Below are 20,423 nucleotides of genomic sequence, written 5' to 3' on the forward strand. Positions count from 1 at the left end.
CCATACATTTCCTACCACCTCTGGGTAGGTGTGCTGTGGTTCTTGGTTAGTGCCACTGGGTAGGTTAAGCAATCCTTCAAGGAAGAGGAAGGTCTTGAGGGGTGTCCACGGTTTCTAAAAGAGATATTATTGATGGGAACAGAGCTAGATATTTGCCTGAGATATCAGAAAGATTTTGAAGGAGGTTGTGAGATGAAAAGGAATGGAAACAAATCTTATTGTCAAATATTACATGTCTGATTTATTGGTCAGACTTAGTGATGCATCCTTGCCAATAAAGTATTAGGTGACATCTGGGAAGAAGGGTGTTTTGTATTCTTTTATGTGATGGTCAGTGAGGTGTGGCCACAAGAGGAGACAATGGAGAGGTTCAGGAAAAAATGAAGTTTATTATACTCACAGGTCCTAGAAGACAAGGAGGCACAACGTGCCACACAGGGCCACACAGAAAAGACTCCAGGGTGGTCAAAGGGCAGAAGACAGGAGTGAGAGGATGGTTTCAGCCATTGCATTTGTTGGGGTCAGCAGGAAAGGCAAGGTGGGGCAGGTTGAATAATTTAGGATTGGCTTGTTTGAATAACTGGCAGGCTTTGGGCTATAGGGGTGGCCCCTACTTGTCTGCTAGTTGGCCCTGGGATGATTAAGGCAGAGGACTGTTACCTCTTGGGGTGATGGGCCAGGTAGGGAAGGTATGGCTCTGGTGGTTATTTTGTTTATCAAAGGCATACTCCTGCTGGGTCCTTTACTATCTCTTAGAATTGGCTTAATCCAGGGAGAGGCAGTCTCTCCCCAGCTAAGAAGGTTTTTTAATGTGTTAAAACATCACATTGTGTTTATGCATCAAAATATCACCCTGCGCCCCATAAATATATACAATTATTATGTATCAATTACAAATGATAATATGAGATGGGAAGGGAAGGAGAGAGGAAGAAAAGTTGGATAAAGGGTATAAAAACACAGTTTGATAGAAAGGAATAAGTTCTAGTATTCCATAGTATAGGAGGGAATTCATAGTTAACAATAATTTTTTGTATATTTCAAAATAGCTAGAAGAGAAGAATCGCAATGTTCCCAATACAAAGGAAAGATAAATGTTGGAGGTGATGGATAGTCCTATTACCCTGCTTTGATCATTACACATTATATACAGGTATTAAAATATCACATGTGTTTTGTACAACTATTATATATCAATAGAATTTTAAAAATTATAATAAAATTATAATATACAGTAAATTAAAAACATATTCACAATATAATGGGGAAAATTCCAGGGCAGATCTATTAGCAAAAATGTAATTGTATGTAATTTTAATAGAATATTACTATAATCTGAGGCCACCAAAATTTCTATAACCACATTCAGATTTTCTCTAGTTAAGATCTAAATAAGTTTCAGGTTATTGAATGGGTTTTCGAAGCCTAGACAGTATTTTTCCTCCCAGAGGACTAGTGCTTTGTCAGAAGGTTTTTAAATTCCCTGAACTTCAGGTGTTGTTTAAGAGAAAAGGGTCCATAATAAATGTTTGAAGTTTAATTAGGAAATTCATGCATTTTAAATTCCCCCTTGTTCATGCTATTTGTCGGAGTACTTGTGTGAAGGAACTGTCCTTGGAGAAAGGGAAAGAAAAAATCTTTTATTAAAATTGGAAAACCTTCATGTTTATCATTCATATTTACTTGGAGACCAAGTATGAAAAGTTTTAATGTTGAAGAACTTTCCACCAAGTTTTTATGAGCAAGTAAAGCAGGGATATGAAATTGAGTTGTAACCTTAACTATAAAGTTGACTGTTGCAAACGCTATTATACTGGGATTCTGTTATATCAGTGGTTTTATTTGCACATTCTCTGCTGTGTATTAAAAGCTACCTTTCTCATTGTGCTTATCTCTTAATGGTAAATACTTTCAGAATATCCTGGCTGTTATAGCAAAAGTTTATCGAAAATCTTCCTCTCCCAGGGTGATGTGGTAAAATTAGTTTCATTATCATTAGTTTGCTCATTCAAAAAATGTTGGAACGCTTGATGGTGGTAGTAGTAGGTGGGTATCAGCTTCAAATCTTCCCTTAGCTGTGCTGCACAGAATTTCAATTGTATAGGCTTCTTATTTGAGAAATGTTTCACTTCCTGGCAAATTTAAATAGTCATTTAATGCTATTCTTATTGAAGAAGGCCACCTGGAAATCATGCTCATTTCATAGTTGAATGTCTGTATTGCTGCCACTGCTGCTGCTGTTTAGAGTGGAAGGGACTGATGCTATGAAGCTGTTTAAAAACCTGAGCTAAGGATCTGAGTGTGTTTGCTTATTTTTTTCTTTCCTCCCTTCTCTTTGATTTTATTCAAATGTAGATGCTTTTGACTTTCTCAATATTGTAATTTTCATTGTAGTGTCAAAATCTTGGATGTAAACTAAATGATATAAACATGTAGGACATTTTTTGTCTGAATATCAGCTACTGAGAAAGATTATGACATTTTTTCTGTGCTGTTTTCTCATTCCTTAGGGCAAAATATTTTGTAGTTAGGAATGAAGCTCTTTGAAGGACAATGTTTTCTACAGGTTTGTTGAATTAAAACATTAGCCAATTAGAAAAAAAAAATCACCATTATTTAAAATAATATAATTATAAGTGTATGTTACTTGAAAGCTGACATCTATTTGAAATGCCAACATTTTGAGTGTATTGAAATGATAAAAATATTTAAATATATATTTATTAAAAAATAATGAGAACATATGCCAGTATTTTTTCTTCTGTGGTCTAATTATATATAAACATATTCAATAGGAAAAATAAAATTGGATACCTTTATTAATATTTCAGAAAAGAAAGACATCAATGTAATATTGTGAAGTTGTAGGGATTGCGATAACAAAATCTCATTATATGCTAAGAGTTGTGCTACACACATAAAGAGAACTAAAAAGTTGTAATCACATGCAGCGTTTTAACCAATTTAATGTAAATAAGAAAGAAGCAATGTTAGAGCCCTTTATTCTGAGCTATCTCTGAGTCTCAACTTTAAGTCTCATTATCAGAACTGGGTAACAAGTGAACCCTTAATCTAATAAGAATGAGAACCCATGTGTTATTTAGAAGTGTTGGTTAATCTCCAAAGAATTAGGGATTTTCCAGCTATCTTTCTGTTATTGATTTCTAGTTTAATTCCACTGCGGTCTGAGAGTAGACATTGTATGATTTCTATTCTTTTAAATTTTCTGATGGTTTTTATGACCCAGAATGTGGTCTATGTTGGTGAATATCCCATGTGAACCTATGAATAATGTGCATTCTCCTATTGTTGCATAAAGTTGTCTGTAGATGTCCATCATGTCCAGTTGATGAATGGTGTTGTTGAATTTCACTGTCTTTATTAATTTTGTGTCTGTTGGATCTGTTCTTTTCTAATAGGAGTGTATTGAAGTCTCCAACTATGATAGTGTATTTATATATTTATCTTCACAGATCTATTAGTTTTCTTTCACATATTTTAATACTCTGTTGTTAGGCACATACATGTTAAGAATTATTATATATTCTTGGAGAATTAACCCCTTTATAATTATGTAGTGCTCTTTTTTATCCCTGATAAATGTCCATGCTCTGAAGTCTGCTGTAACTAAAATTAATATTGCTACTCCTATTTTCTTTCAATTCATGTTTTTAGCTTGGTATAATTTTCTTCATCCATTAACATTTAATCTATGTGTGTTTTATATTTAAAATGGATTTATTTTAGACAATATATAGTTGGGTGTTCTTTTGTTTATCTTCTGACTCTTTATCTTTTTATTGTGTGTGTGTATAAATATATATGTATATATACACATACATATCTTTAATTTTTATTTCAATAGCTTTGAGGTAAAAGGGGTTTCTTGTTATATGGATGAATTACATAGTGGGAAATTCTGAGATTTCAGTGCACCCATCAGCCATAGTGTTCATTGTATGTAATATGTATTTTTTTATCTGTACTCTTCCTTTCGCCCTCCCCCTTCCAAGTCTCTAAAGTTCATTATATCACTGTGTATGCCTTTGCATACTTATAGCTTAGCTCCCACTTATAAGTGAGAAAATAGAATTTTTGGTTTTCTACTCCTGCGTTACTTTACATAGAACAATGGCCTCCAGCTGCATCCACATACTGCAAAATACATTATTTGGTTCCTTTTATGCTGAGTGGTATTTCATGGTGTATATATATAACGTTTTGTTTATCCATTCATTAGACAATGGGCACTTAGATTGGTTCCACATCTTTGCAAATGTGAATTGTGCTGCTATAAGCATACATGTGCAAATTTCTTTTTAATATAATGATTTCCTTTTGGGAGAGTAGATACCCAGTAGTGGGATTGCTGGATCAAATGGTGAATCTACATTTAGATCTTCAAAGAATCTTCATACTGTTTTCCATAGAGGTTGTACTAATTTATATTCCTGCTAGCCACGTATGCGCTTTTTCCCCTCATCCATACCAACATCTATTGTTTTTTGACTTTTTAGTAATGGCCATACTTGAAGGAGTAAAGTGCCATCTCACTGTACTTTTAATTTGCATTTTCCTGATGATTAATGATGTTGATCCTTTTTTCTTATGATTGTTGACCATTTGTATAGCTTCTTTTGAGAGACGTCTGTTCATGTTCTTTGCCTACTTTTTCATGGGATTATTTATTTTTTTCTTGCTGATTTGTCTGAGTTCCTTGTAGATTTTGGATATTACTCCTTTGTTGGATGCGTAGTTTGCAAATAGTTTCTCCCATTCTGTGGGATGTCTGTTTACTCTGCTGATTATTCCTTTTGCTGGGCAGAAGCTTTATAGTTGAGTTAGGTCCCATTTATTTAGTTTTGTTTTCATTGCATTTGCTTTTGGGGTCTAAGTCATGAAATATTTACATAGGCCAATGTCTAGAGGAGTTTTTTCAACTTTGTCTTGTAGAATTTTCCTGGTTTTGGGTCGTATATTAAAGTCTTTGATCCATCTTGAGTTGATTTTTGTATAAGGTGAGAGATAGGGATCCGATTTCATTCTCCTATGTGAGGCTTGCCTGTTTTCCCAGCACCATTTATTAAATAGAATGCCCATTCCCCAACTTATGTTTTTGTATGCTTTGTCAAAGATCAGTTAACTATACATATTTGGCTTTATTTCTGGGTTCTCTATTCTGTAGGAACCTGGTAGAACTCCAGGAGGTAAAACTCAAAAAATCACTGGAGCTCCCAAATGACTGGGACTCCAAAATGACTGAGCACCCCTGGAGTTTTTATATCTCAGACTTGTCTATACTGAGCCTCCAACTGTGTGTCAACTACAGTTCAGGACTTCCTGCCTGGCACTGGTTTCCACAGATTTTCAGCTCATGAGTATAGGGAAGCTCAAATTTTCCCCTGAAATTTTGATAATTTAGTTGGCTGAAATAAACTGTCAATAGACAGATTAATAGGAGAAAAGGCATAGAAATTTACTATGTGCCAGTGAACAGCAGTCCCATAAAATATCAGACTCAACAAAGGACCGGATGGTTGAAGCTTATATATCATCTTCATAAGACAGAGGAAAGTGGGGGATATAGGCAATTTTTAGAAGAAGAATCAATTGTTTTTAGGGGAAATGAATGGGCCTAAAGAAAAAACAGTAGCCTGAGACAAAGTTCATCTGGGTTCTGAGTGTGGCGTCCACATCAGTCTTCCTTCCTGGAATATACATTGATTTCCTCTGATTAATGAACTATTTAAGGAAGGGTATCACAACAATTGGATATTTCCTGAAAGATTCAGTCTTTAGGCAGGGAGGGTAACTTCAGAGAAAGCCCTTCCTTTATTTGCTATTCCCCAAGTGCTTTGAAGTCCAAAGAGGCATGTTTTGGGGCATCATTTTTAAGTCTCCACTAGGGTTTCTGCTTTAGTAAGTTTTGATTGTCTCTATTTTCCTGTTGGTCTCTCTAATTTGGGGGACAGGGATTTGTCTTATGACCTCATGTCTCTGATGGATCTAAGACAATGTATTCAGTTTTAGTTTGTTCAGCTTTTTATTTGTTATTAGGATGAAATGATAACTTTCAGGTTTCTTATATATAAGACCAGAAGCTGAAAGTCCCGCTGTTGTTTTGAAGAAATTTAATGATATGTCTCTGAAGGATTAGGACTTCTGGTTTTGGCTTCAATCCAACAGAATAAACCTCTCCTCAATTTTGGCTTTATAAAACACAGCTTACCTACTTCTTCCCCATATTGATAAACAAAATCTACATATGATATACCCAACCATTGTACTTGGAAACTTCAATATGATATGCCTGATCAGCATACATAGAAACTTCCATATGACATTGCCAATCAGAGAATATAGGTTCTTCCATGTGATATACCTGGGCAGCATACAGAGAATCCTACTATATGACATACCCAACGAGTGTACATAGGACCTTCCATGTGGCATGCCCAACCAGTGTACATGGGACCATCCATATAACATGCCCAAGTAGACATTTAAATTTAGGTCAATAGTCTCATTTTCATGACAAGACTGTTGGGAAAGCACTTTAATAGGAAAAGAGGAATCCTGCTAGAATTTAATCAATCTAATCCTTCCTTCACAATTATGAACTTATATCTAATGAGCAATAGGTATGCAAGGAACAGAAACAGCAAAACAGAAAAGGCCCAAGACAAGGAAGTAGAATACAGACCTTGAAAAAATGAATAAATCACACATTAAAAGGTATGTTTTATTATTATTATTTTAAATATGGAATGCTTCACAAATTTGCATGTCATCCTTGTGCAGGGGCCATGCTAATCTTCTCTATATTCTTCCAATTTTAGTATATATGCTACCAAAGCGAGCACAAAAGATATGTTTTTTTAAAAAATAATCTACTTAGTCTCTTCACAGCTACACAAGAAGATATTGCATTTTTTTTAAGAAAATGGAATGCATCAAGAATTTACATGCCATCTTGTGCAGGGGTCATGCTGATCTTCTCTGTATCATTCCAATTTTAGTATATGTGCAGCTGAAGTGAACACACATATTGCATTTTTAAAGAAACGTAGAATGACAAATGAAAAGGAGCAATAGGAGAATAAGACAAATTCTTAGAAATTAAAAGTATGTGATTATCAAAGAGAAATCAAAAGAACACTAAAGCATTAATGAAATAAAAAGTCTGCCAGAACAAAAAGAAAATGCAATATATTCACTCTAGCAAAACTTCAATCAAAACAGTAGACTGAATGTATTGTCTTCAAGGTTTTTAAAGTAAATTATTTTAACTAGCATTCTGTATTTAAACTGAGTAACAACCACAAGGACAAAATTAAGAATTTTCTGCATGCAAGATATCATAAAATTTACCTTAAATGCACTTATTGACCAAGAAAAATAACTAAGAGTATGTCCTAGGAATATTAAAATATAATCTAAACATATAATCAAAAAGAAAAAATAATGTATAATTATAAGAGGAGAGAAATGAAAAGAAAGCTTAGAATACAGGGTGTGCAGTAGGCTTAGACAGCAATTCACAACAAAACACAAAGTGAAATTGTGTTCACTTTAACAAATTATGTATTTGAAAGCTGAATGAACTTAGTGCTATGGTGTAGGCATAGTATCTTTTTTTAAAGTGGAAAAATGTAAACAAGGCATTGAAATTTCAGGAAAACCCAAAAGTTGTTTGAGTAATTGGAGGTCTGAATTCTGGAAAAAAAAAAAAAAAAGTCAATTATTTAACCTGGTAGTATTCAATCCATGCTAGAGCTAACAAACAATCGGGAAGTGGAGAGGAAAATAAAGAAAGGCAAGGGAATGTGGGGCCACTGATTTTTTTTTTTAATTTTCTGTGGCAGGAACTGAAGACACATTTTGTAGAAGTTGATGGATTAAGAAAAAGAAGTTGCATTTTATTACCTATCCTAAAGATAGAAGGTGATCTGAACATTCTAATATCACTTGCCAAGACTGTTGGAGCATGGGGAAGAGAGGTATTAGAAATGTAGATGAGCTAAACTTTGTATTTCAAAGTAAGGAGTCCATAGTTACTATTAGATATTGGTTAACCAAAAACACATACGGAAAACAATATATTATTTGGAGAGAAACAGTTGAAGATGTTTACCTCTAGGGAATGATAATTGGAAAGAACATAAGAATTCTGTACCATCTGTTTAGTTTGAGTTTGTTGATTTTTTTATCATGTGCATTTATTATTTACTGTAAAAGTCAGAGTCCTGTCATGAAGTGAAGGCATATTCAAACTGAGTAAACAATGGAGCATTTAATTAAGGGATTATTTATTATAATTTTGATTTCTCCATCTCTACAAACAGTAGATAGTGTTGTATCCTGGCTTAGTAACAGTAGGGGCCATTACACCTCCTAGGTCTGAAGAATGGGAGGGAGTGGTCACCAGAACTGGGAATATTATATAAGGTACATGGATAGAACAGCCTGACAAGAAGGTGGCATGTGCAAGAGAAATACAGCCAATCTATAGTGACGTGGAAGAGAGGAAAGACACCAATGGAATAATTACCCTGACTCCATTCTCCTTTCACTCGTCATATTTTGCAGGTTCCTCCCATGACTGACAGCTTAGAAGCCAGAGGTTAAGGGAGCCTATCGATCAATGCACTCCACACAAACATGTCCCAGGAGCAGGATAGAACAAGGTGTAAAAGGGTGGGACTCTATCTAGAGGGGCAAAATGAAGATATCGAACACATTGACATGAATAAAATATGTACAATGTCATTATAATGTGTCAAATTTGCACAGAAAAATAATCATAAAATATTCAATGTCATAGTCAACTACTAGTGGTGTTTTATGCCAGCTGCACTTTAACTAGCTAGTTAACTGGAGGATTTGAGTGAAAATACTTCTTTTTTTTTTTTTAAAGAGAGAGAGAGGTTCAGGAAACATCTGAAGGGGAATGGGCAAGTGATGCCTGAACGGTACTGGCAGAAGATAAATGGTATGTTATTTTAAGCCAATAGAAAGCTTAATCCCATGAGGGAAACTCTGGGAAATGTACACCATATGAGTCAGAATTACTCCAAGAATGAGGGAGCTAGGACACTTAGCTTCCTGAACCATTGGGTGTGATCTGCCCCTGTAGGCAAAGGGCCTTCCTAGGATCTAGAAAAAAAGACTCCAGGCAGCTAGATGTAGATACTGGCCATTGGATGTTTGTCAAAGCAAAAGAAAGATCTGAAGGGTAAGGGAAGGACATTGTTGGTGTCTATACTTTTGGCCAATATGCCACAAGTACAAATGCACCAGTTACAGTGTTAAGCATGACTGCTTGAATTTGCAACCAGCTTTTGAGGATATGGAGATGGAAGGTGTTTTTAAAAGTCCCATCTTATTGTCGTGACAGCAAAGATCATTATATAAGTCTGTTATTATTTCAGGCAATTAAAAAACTGTCTTGTAATTATTTAAGTCACACTTCTTTTTAATATTTTTGACAGTCTGTAATTTTAGAATAACACTCTCAAATACATCATTTGCCATATTTTAACACATTGGAGTTACATAATCTGTGTATCAGTGTACCAGAGTGAATTTGGTTTTGTGAAGACCTCAGAAGAAAAGCTTACCTGCAATCTCCATGTCTAAACTTGAATAGATTAAAATGTTCCCTTGATTAGGAAATGTGTAGCTCTGCTGTGTTTATATTTGTTTGTTTTAAATCCAGGCTCATGAATGCCTACTTGTGTAAAACTGTACAACTAAGTGCACTTCTGTATTAGGACTTCTCTGTGCTCAGCTCAATCCCAGATAGGGCTGAGGAGCATGCCTGAGACTCATGCCATCACCCTCATGAGACAGCACATAAATGTATAATGTGTTTCATCATGTCTCATAAGACTAAAGTTTGTTTAACACTGATTTTTTTACATGCTTAAATGTTCGTGTTTGGACTTTTAAGTTATGATAGTGAGTTTTGATTATTTTTCCTATTGTTGAATTTTAAGAACGTGTTTTTCCAGATGAGTTGAAAATCTTACCATTGTTTAATTACTCAACTAATATTTGTTGAGTGCATACTATGTGGAGGAAACTGGTCTAGTGCTTGGGATTCCTCACTGAACAAAAGTGATAAACATCCCTGACCTGCTGCTTACATTTAAGCAAGGAGGGTGAGTCAATAAATCATGAATACATATAATACATTAGAAGGTAATATATGCTGTAGAAAAGTGATGACATAAAGCAGAAAATATTGGAAATGCTAGCATCAGGGAGCAGGGTGTAGTTTTAAAAGGTCAGAGTGGGTCTCATTGCAAAGGGTAGATTTGAGCAAAGGCATCAGAGGTATAAAGAAATTAGGCATATGAACATAGGAGGAAAAAACATTTTAGGCAGATGTAATAAATACTTTCAAAACTGAAAGGCTTGTATCTTTAAAAAGTGTTTATCTTCTGGTCAAAAGGCTCATTGTAGTTGTTTTGTTGAGGGGAACTGTGGGAAAGTGTGGCTGGAACCAGGGAAATCAGTTAAGAAGTAGTTCTATTCATCCAATAAAGAGATACTGAGAACTTGAGTTAATTTAAAATGAATACTGTTTGCTAGGGAAAAAAAGAAATTCTAAAGAAAAATTTGCCCGTGGGCCAATTAAGTTGATCAGGCTTAATATGAAATAAGCATAATGGCATCAGTTCATTTTCAGCTCACGGTGACCAGTTTCATTGGGGTTTCTAAAATGGCAAGAGAGATTCAAATGCCTCAGCTGGCTTCCAAGTCAAGAAAGTGTAATGGTGGCTGTTTCTCATTATGGTTCTCTTTTTAAGGTGATAAAAGTCACCTAATTAGTTTGACTTAAATAAAGGATTTTACAAACTGACAGACTTCGTTTTGAAACAAATTAATTGAGTGTACAAAATGACTCTGCTCTTACCTAGTTTTTCAAGCTGAGAACCAAACTGCTAACATGTATGGGAATATAGCACTTTGCTGGGTTTTTTATTTTAATTTAAATTTTTTGAGTCTTTTTTGCTATTGTTGCTGTTTTGATATGTGCCCAACTTGATAGTGTATGCTGTGGAAAGGCTAGGAAACATTTCAACCCACTAAGTCCCTCATCAATGGGAAGGAGCACTTTGTATTGTACAACAGAAAATAAATTCTGCTTATCACCTGCTATGGGATATTTATAAAAATTTACTAAGGATCAATTCACAGAGAAATTCCTAATACATTCTAAGAAGAATTCTATCAAAATGTAAAAGTAAAACTAAAAACTTTAACTAGATAAAAACACATCTAAATAATTATTGAATCTAATCTGAAATCGTCTCAGTGATTTACAGAAGGTTGATAATGTTCACAATACTTATTGTAACTAAGACTTTGGCCAAATAGTATGTAGAAGAATAAGCATAAAAGTTTTCCTACTAAAAGGCAATAAAAATAAATGTTAAAATATTGAATCAAGGCATTATATTCAAAGACAAAATAAAACCTATTTAAAATAAGACAAAGAAAAAAGAGAAACAAGTTTTATAAATAAAAAATATTATTCAAAAACAAAACCCAAAATCCCATAGCAAATTTTTAGCAGAAAAAAGAAGCACATACTGAAGCTCATACATCACCAAATAGCCTGACTAAAAAAAAAAAGTAAAATAAAATAAATAAATAATGAAGGGTGGGTGGGTGTGTGAAAATACACAAAAAATTACAAAATTATAACTAAAAAGGAATTATAATAACAAATGCTGATGGATTTAATAACTATTTAGACATGTACTTTATAATTAAGCTAATATTTTTCAAAATCTGGATGACATGGATGATTTTCTAAGCACTATAGAAATTTTTTTCGATAAAAATCCTGAAGCAGCCAGTAATTATGAAAGTAATTAAGAAAGTTGCCAAGTAACTAATCTTCTAGTCCCCAAAGTTCCAAGCCCATATAATTTCATGGAAAAAATGTCATATTCTATTCAAAATAATTCACAAATATTCAGAAAGAACTTGCCAAAATTCTTTTATAGGAGATAGCATAGCACTTATTCCCAGCCTTGACAATAATAAAACCAGAGCAATATCATCTGTGCCTATAGCCAGATAATCCATCAAAACAAAAAAAAGTAATAAATAAATGTAAAAGATGAATCCAACCATAATATATTATCCAAATCACCACACTTTATTGAAGTATATAAAATAAGAATTGAGTAAATGGAGAGACAAATCTTATCTTTCTATGGCAATCCTCACTATATTAAAGATGTTTGTCCTTGTTAAATGAACTTATATTTTATTATAAAGTAGAGTAATTTTAGGAAATTACCCCAAATTACTATGTGACTTCTTATAACTACAAAGGGATGAGAATTGTCAGAAAATATTAGAAGAAAAGAAGACTAATGGATAGAGACTGACTTTAAAAGATCAAAATATATTATAAAACCACAATAAATGTAAAGGTATGCTTTTGGTGCCATAATAAGTAGGTGAATCAACGAATCAGGATTGAAAATGAAAATACAGATAATTAAATTTATATTTCTGTCAACTTTGCCATATAAAATAGATAACATTTAAAATTTGTGGTTAAAGAAATGGTGACAGGACTGTCAGCCTGGTATTTTTTGGGGTAAATACAATTAAATTACTACTTTATATATCACTACAAAATATATTTTAAATTGAAATAGATTAAATATATAATCAACACTTAAACATATTAGAAAATATTTAGATAACTAATGAAAGATCTTTAGCTTCTAATCTATGTGGGGAAAGACTAATAGGTTTTGCAACATTAAAATAAAAATTTCCACATGAAGAATAAATATACAAAGTAAATTTAAAACATATAACAATCCTGAAAAACATATTTGCTACATATTTAATAGAGAATTCATATTTTACACTAATAGTTGCAATAATTTCTTCCCTAATCCTCCCCACATCCTTGGAGCAGACTTTCCTAATCAGTGTACTCTGCAGCTCTGATGTGTCAATGATGAGTTTGCCAGTAGACTGTGATATTGATTTCCTAGGACACTGAGCAGGGTCTGAAGTAGCCAACTGCAAACAGTTTCATATTTTACCCTCGTAGATCATATTATAATTTCTTTATAATTATGTGAAAAAGAGTAAGGAATACTGCAGGATTAGAAGATACTGCTCACAGCCTGTCATTTATAGCTCTAAGAAACATATGATTTCATCCCCTTGACCACAGACGACTGAGTTTGTGTCAGCTTCTGAATCAAGCTGAGCCAAAATCATATTCTCTTTTTGTGGAAATTTGGAATTGAGAATTAGAGATTAAGCCAAGCAAAAAACTTCAAGGACTCACAAGCTATAGGACCATTCAGAATTGAAGCCAAAATTTCTATCTTGGCAACCCTAACCATACAAGAGATGAAGATTTGGTTTGTAGTGCAATATTCTGGAGCCAGACTGCCTAGTTTTGAATCTCATCTCTACCGCTTATGACTGGTATAACCTTAAATAAAATACTTAATTCCTCATTTTCCTCATCTTTGGGGATCCTGATAGTTCCTACCTCATAGGACAGTTGTGAGGATTAAATAAATTGCTTTATGAAAAGAATGTAAATGTGCCTAGCAACGCTTTTTTTTTTTTTAAGCGGAGTCTCCCTCTGTCGCCCAGGCTGGAGTGCAGTGACGCAATCTCGGCTCACTGCAAGCTCCGCCTCCCAGGTTCACGCCATTCTCCTGCCTCAGACTCCCGAGTAGCTGGGACTACAGGCGCCGCCACGCCCAGCTAATTTTTTTTGTATTTTTAGTAGAGACGAGGTTTCACCGTGTTAGCCAGGATGATCTCGATCTCCTGACCTCGTGATCCGCCCGCCTCGGCCTCCCAAAGTGCTGGGATTACAGGTGTGAGTCACCGCGCCCGGCCGCCTAGCAACACTTTTAACCATGATATAAGTATTCCTACTATAATGTTGTTATTATTATCATTGTAGGTGGAGGAACAAAAACTTGCCAAGAAAATTAATCTTCAGAGAAAAAACATGGAAAGACATACACAAAAAGTGATTCTTACACTGTGAGAGAGAGGCTTCTTGAAGTCTTGTAAGCTCTGATATGTGGCCAGTGAAGAAATAGGATAATGCACTGAATGTATCATTATAATAACAACTTCTCTTTTTCTACCATCTACAGAAAACCTCTCTGAACCAAATTGAATAGAATTTCTATTTCTTGCATTGGAGAAAGCTGGTAATTTTACAAATCAATTTTAAAAAGATGAGCCCTCTGCCCACCCCAAATGTACGTGCTCAGCAAAAGGAGGACAATATGTATACAGGTTAATAATATTTAATAAAAGCAATGAGAAATAAAAATGCCATCTTACTTTTTAAATATCAATTTGGAAAACAATCTACAGACTAACACTTATGTTGATTAGGGGATAGGGAAATTAGCCCACTCATATAACGTTTTCTCACCAGATAATGCCACTTGTGAGGAATCACTCCGGAGAAATAAGATGCTCAGAAGAGGCTAAATGAGAATAGTCACTACGGTATCATTTATAAAATAAAACAACAAATTGAATATTAAAAGCCATTGAATTAAAAAATTGTGATGTATTCAGTGAATATTTTGCAGCTTTAAATATGATACTCTGACTTGTAAATAATTTAGTATACTTTCAAAGGCACACCTGATCTTATAAGACCCTGTGAAAAATAGATTTATCTAAATTGTCTGTGAATACATATGTGCAAACACACACACACATAAATGAGTACACATGCATACATATGATTATCAAATATATATTTAAACATATACATATCTACATATACATACATATATGTGGATATGTGGGTGTTTGCACATTATGTGTATTGACATAGAGAATAATTTTGTAAAAGCATATACCAGGGGTTGGTAAACTACTTCTTTTAGTCCAAATCCATCCCACTACCTGATTTTGCAAATATTGTAACACAGTCATATTCATTTGTTTATGTATTATCTTCAGTTGCTTTCATGCTACAGTAGCAAAGTTAAGTTGTTGAGACAGAGATTACATGCCTGCAAAACAGTAAAATATTTACTATCTGGCCCTTTGGCAAACAGAAAATGTTTGCCAACCTGTATTATAAACCATAATATTGTGACTATGGGGATGGGATTTCAAATGATTAAATACTTTTCTTTTTTCTTAGGTATAACACAATTTATACGTAGATCGTTTTCTTGGGTAATAACTTTTAAAAATGAAGAATAATAACTAGCTAACTATCATTCATTTAGAATGAGAAAGACTGCTATAATTTAATTTTTACAAAACCAAAAAAATTTCTACTTGGTTTTATGCATATACTAATTCACAATGAAAATGTGTTTTGGAGTTTTACAACCATATGTGTCATGTAAACAGCTACAGCAGCAACAACAAAACTTTGTAGTTCTAGCTTCATATGTTTAATAGAAGTAGCATTTGCAAAGAATTCATGGAGATGTTGTGTTTTTGAGGAACAGAACATATATTATCTCAGTTTTATTTAAAAATATTTTTGTTTTCAGGCTGCCCTATTTGGATTGTCTTAATGCTTGTGATAGAGAGTTGCCTCTGAGGTCAAGACGTTTTTGAGGTTGCTATCTATAGAATATTTTCTTTTGAAGAGATTAGGATTTTATGCAGACACCAAAAGATCTGAGATGGCAACTTGAAGAGTTTTATATTATAGCATTGCCTGGCAAGAGAAAATAGATGCTAGCCAAGAATAGCATCTGGTTGATTTGGGCTAGATTATGCTTGTTAGTTACATCAATTACTCTTGTTCCAAATCCTTTCTAAGTGGTCATGCTGTCTTTTCTTAAATTCCTAAAGGAGGCTCTCCAATGGGAAGAAGATGGACTGATAGCCTAATGTTCCATGTGGTTATTATATTCTTCGTTATGAACAATGGTAGTCAGATTGCAATAATCTCATGTGAGTTTTGAGAGTGATTTCATTTTTCTGAGGCTATTGAGTTTGAGAATTGAGGAGGGGAGGATCAATCCCTGGGGCTGGAGTTAACCGCAGTCTAAAGAGTTCCTGATCATTAAGATGTAGTCGGTGCATAGGGAAAAAATGTGTTGTCATTCCAGAATGTAAAATTAAGAGAAATTTTTCAGAGTTGTTATTTACTCAACACTTAACGGGTAAAAGTTTCTAGCACCCACTATGAACCACTAGCATACCACCTTGATTTAATGATAATCAGTGAATTATTTCATATAAATAGAGATTGTAGTTACAGTAGAAAGAGCAAAAATATTAAAAAAAAGGTTTTGGGAAGGAACGAATAGCAGTTTATAAGTCAAATTGTATTGAGGGAGAGAAGCTGAATCTCCAATACAATCATTGTAGGCCTAAGTTGGAAAACAGATTTCGTTTCTAAATACAATCTGTTAAGGAGCAGTGTTCAATAGGCAGAGGGTGTTGGAGATGATTGTCAGGCTCCTTCCAGGCTCACTGAGAAAGCATGCCCTGATTGATTAGTGATACTTCCAGGGTTTAAGGGGAAGGATTGTACATGAACTATGTCTTTGCTAACTTTCCATGGAGGTAAAATTTACAATGAGTCAAAGAGAATTTCCATGGCCTAGATTATATGAATTTCTTAGGTCTAGCCTCACTTTTCAACCAACTTGTTTTCTTTGCTCCACAAGCAATCATGTGATGACTAATATTGGCTTCTCAGATACTAACTTGCTTGGAGAAATGATACTACAAGAAGAAAATATGAGCATTCTGTTCCACAAGAACAAATTACCCACCTACCCACCCCATCCCCAAAATTTAGAGAATAAAATTAATCAGGGTGTTCTGTTCACTGCTCTCATGGATCAGAGGACAATTTTTAATAATTCTGTTTGGTCCTAACTTGCTCAGGTAATGAAGCTTTTTTTTTTCTTCATCCAACTATCCAGCTGACAAGTGGACTGATGGCCAGTGCATTTCTTCCTTCAAACTTTCATTGCGGGTCAAATGTGGATAAAAGTGTTTGAAATTGACTCATAGCCTCCAATTATTCCCTCCAACATGAGACTAGATGAGCAACCTGAAACAGGTCCATCCTGGTACTAAAGAAATGAAAACTTTACTACAGGGTCATTGGTCAGTGATGCTTTCAGGGAAAGATTTTTATCAAAAGGGGGAAATGTGAAAGTTGTCAGAATCAAAAATGGAGTCACTTGTGTTAACAACAACAACAACCCCGACAAATAGAGTAAGAAAAGATCATGAAGAGAGGGTTCTCATGCATAAGCACCTAATAACAGGAACTATCACAAAAAACTCTACCGAAACCACAACATTTGCACAAAGACAACTGCAATTTTACACAAAAAAACATACATCTGCAAGGAAGCCGGGCATGGTTTTTCATACCGTAGACTTTGGGAAGCTGAGGTGGGAAAATCACTTGAGCCCAGGAGTTTGAGACCAGCCTGGGCAACAAAATGAGAACCTGTCTCAAAAAAAAAAAAAAAAAAAACACTTTTGTGAGGACATCTGTCCAGCAACGGTCTTTACAGCTTCAAACTGGCATTACTCTTGTTATTGACCCTTATAGCCAAGGATATTTATCTCAAAATAATTATTTAATTCTTCTATTTTTTTGTCTTCCTTTATCTCCCTGAATATGCACATAGTTTATTATGGCACATGTGTTCTCATTGCAATGACCTATTCTTGAATAAATATTCTTTTCTTTTAGAGACCCTGTCTCTCTTATTAAGGTTAACATTTCTAACTGCTTAATACCTAAAACTGCTAGGTATTTCTTTTGACCTAAGATTTACAGGAAGCAATTAGTGAAGCACTAAAGGGCACCATGAAACAAGAAAGATTGGGGATATCTGCACATCAGCATTACATTAACAGTCTCATTTATGCCTTTTTCTTTGGTGTAAACTTGTCTAGCTTTGGTCTCTTTCCCAGAGGTCCAGCAGGCTAATCATGAACAAAGGTAAGTGTCTGAAGCATGGTCTGTTTGGTAGCATCATTCAGGTTTCACAATGGCTGGCTGCCCTGATAAGACTCTGCTTGGTAGCCTGTGCTATTTCAGTAAAAGCCTACCATGACCTTCAGCACCCAGCACAGTACTCTCTCAATAAGTACTTTTTGATAGACATGTATTTGTTATATAATATAGCTTATATAAATAAAGAAGATCTAGGATGTGTGTGATCACTAAATTTTTCTTTATAATAAAGTGTTTTTTTTTTTGCTTTCTAATTTTCTATTATACTCCACTGATGTGAAAGATGGAAGAGACAGTGTTCCCTCTCCATCACTGTCCTTTATTTGTTTTTTCCCTTGTGATTAAGATGTGTCCATGCTTGTACCTAAGGCCAGCTTAATTGCCAGAAGAGTTTTGCCTACTACTGTGGAATGCAGAACTGGACAGGATCTTAGAGACTGATTAGGTTCCTCCCTTCATGGTTTTTTTTTTAGAAAGACCTTAAAAAATTGAGGGCTTTGCTCATGGCCACTTAGATTCCTACTTTCAGAGCTGGAACATATACATAGCTCTGATTTCCACTTTGATATTCATTCAATTACACTGCCATTGGTTTCCAAGTGAAATTTAAGCTTATTTCAGTCTTTTCAAAATTCTTGCAGTTGATCAGCCATAATTTTGTTCTTTCAATTTGAAGCAGCTTATTGCTTCATGTTTGAGAGGAAGCCACTATTTCATCCTGAAGATGGTTCTTTTGTAATGGCAGGCTAACAAACTTTTCTCTTTGAGTTTAGGAAGTGCTTGTGAAAGAGGGGTGCTGTGTGCCATAAATATAAATGGTTATATTCTACTAAAACAAGCTACAGCATATCACATCTGATATTTTTTGTGAGTTTGCATATAGATAGTATGAATTAGGAAATGCACTTTTTTTGAACTCTACAGCTGTTCATAAAATTGTCACAGAAATTTGCACTTAAAATATACATATAGGGAATTTGCACACATTTATGGAGCTCTCTGAGTCCTTAAGGGGTAGAATTTAATACCTGCCTGCAAATACTTGATTATATGCTAAGAAAAGAATGGACAGCTGTTATATGTGAGCCTTAGTTAATTTGGGCTGCATGAGCTTTAATAATGGACAGGTCCTTGGAATTGACATAATTCTAAAAATATAGGATAACATTATACTTTTTTTCTTACAATATAGCAAAGCTAATAACATATTATTGGGTTAAGGCGATTTCTATGATTTCACACTTTTAAAAATCAAAATTTAAATGAAAGTTCAGCAAATGTATAAAATGAAATTGTTTAAATTATTTACATAAGGCATCTGGATTTAAATTAGCTTTTGTAGGCTGTGGACTTTTGCACGTTTAAAACTTCTGAAACTGACTGCGTTATTCCAAAGTGAGTTTGACTCCTGTCCAGCATAGAATATCTTGGAGTGGAATGTTTGAGTGATTGCAGGCCTGGACACGTTTTTACTTAGATTAATTACTGGAACAATCCAAGCAACTTATTAAGTAGATATTGAATAATTGTAGCTTCAAAAATTACTTTCATATGCAATATCTCTTGTCAGAATTATCATCAGCTTCCACATGACAAGTGAGTACTTTTCTAACATGAATCCATTTGATTTCCCACAATCCATTCTACAGAGTTGACCATCTCTCCCCCTTAAAATACTCTTCCCTCTCAGCTTTCCTTTAACCTCCCTAGACATCTTTCTCAATTTATTTTGCTGTTTCTACCTTTACTTAAATTCTAAATGTTGGAACAGACATCTCAGTCTCCATTCTGGAATACTTGTATCATTTCTCTCCTTGGTGATAGTTTTCATGTCTGTAAATATGAAATATATGCTGATGGTATAGATATTTTCATCTTCACTCCACAGCTTTTCCTTATATTTAAGTCATATATTTCAGTTGTCAACTCATTAGGCATTATATTAGTCTGTTCTGGCTGTTATAACAAATACAACAAATACCTAAGACTGGTAATTTATAAATTACAAGAATTCATTGCCCACAGTTCTAAAGGCTGGGAAGTTCAAAATCAAAGCATTAGCAGAATTGATATCTGGTGAGGACCTATTCTTTGCTTTGTAGATAGTGCCTTCTTGCTGCCTTTTCATGTGGTGGAAGGAATGATTAAGCTCTCTTAGGCCTCTTTTATAAGAGAATTAGTCCCGCTCATGAGGGCTTTGCCCTCATGATCTAATCACTTCCTAAGAGCCCCCAGCACTTAATGGGGACTAAGTTGCAAAATATGAATTCTGGGGGGACACAAACATTTAGATCATAGCAGACATCTCAAAAGTAATGTTCAAAAGTGAATTCCTGATTCTCCAACTCCAACATGCTTATCCCAGTAACTCTCCTCTCACTAGCGTCATTACCAACTAGTATGTGAGCAAATGCCTCTCATAGTCCTC

The 20,423-nt window shown here is 34.5% G+C and overlaps 2 non-coding genes across 2 annotated transcripts; both read right to left on the reverse strand.

Moving 5' to 3' along the window:
- Window positions 1-6,756: 6,756 nt before the first annotated feature.
- Window positions 6,757-6,863, reverse strand: LOC112439038 (U6 spliceosomal RNA). Its single transcript, XR_003027335.3, has one exon. It is a non-coding gene; the product is annotated as a U6 spliceosomal RNA (small nuclear RNA).
- A 74-nt stretch (window positions 6,864-6,937) lies between these two features.
- Window positions 6,938-7,041, reverse strand: LOC112439050 (U6 spliceosomal RNA). Its single transcript, XR_003027347.1, has one exon. It is a non-coding gene; the product is annotated as a U6 spliceosomal RNA (small nuclear RNA).
- Window positions 7,042-20,423: the final 13,382 nt, after the last annotated feature.

This window comes from Pan paniscus, chromosome 12 (genome assembly GCF_029289425.2).
Source record: "Pan paniscus chromosome 12, NHGRI_mPanPan1-v2.0_pri, whole genome shotgun sequence".
In the NCBI taxonomy this organism is placed as follows: domain Eukaryota; kingdom Metazoa; phylum Chordata; class Mammalia; order Primates; family Hominidae; genus Pan; species Pan paniscus.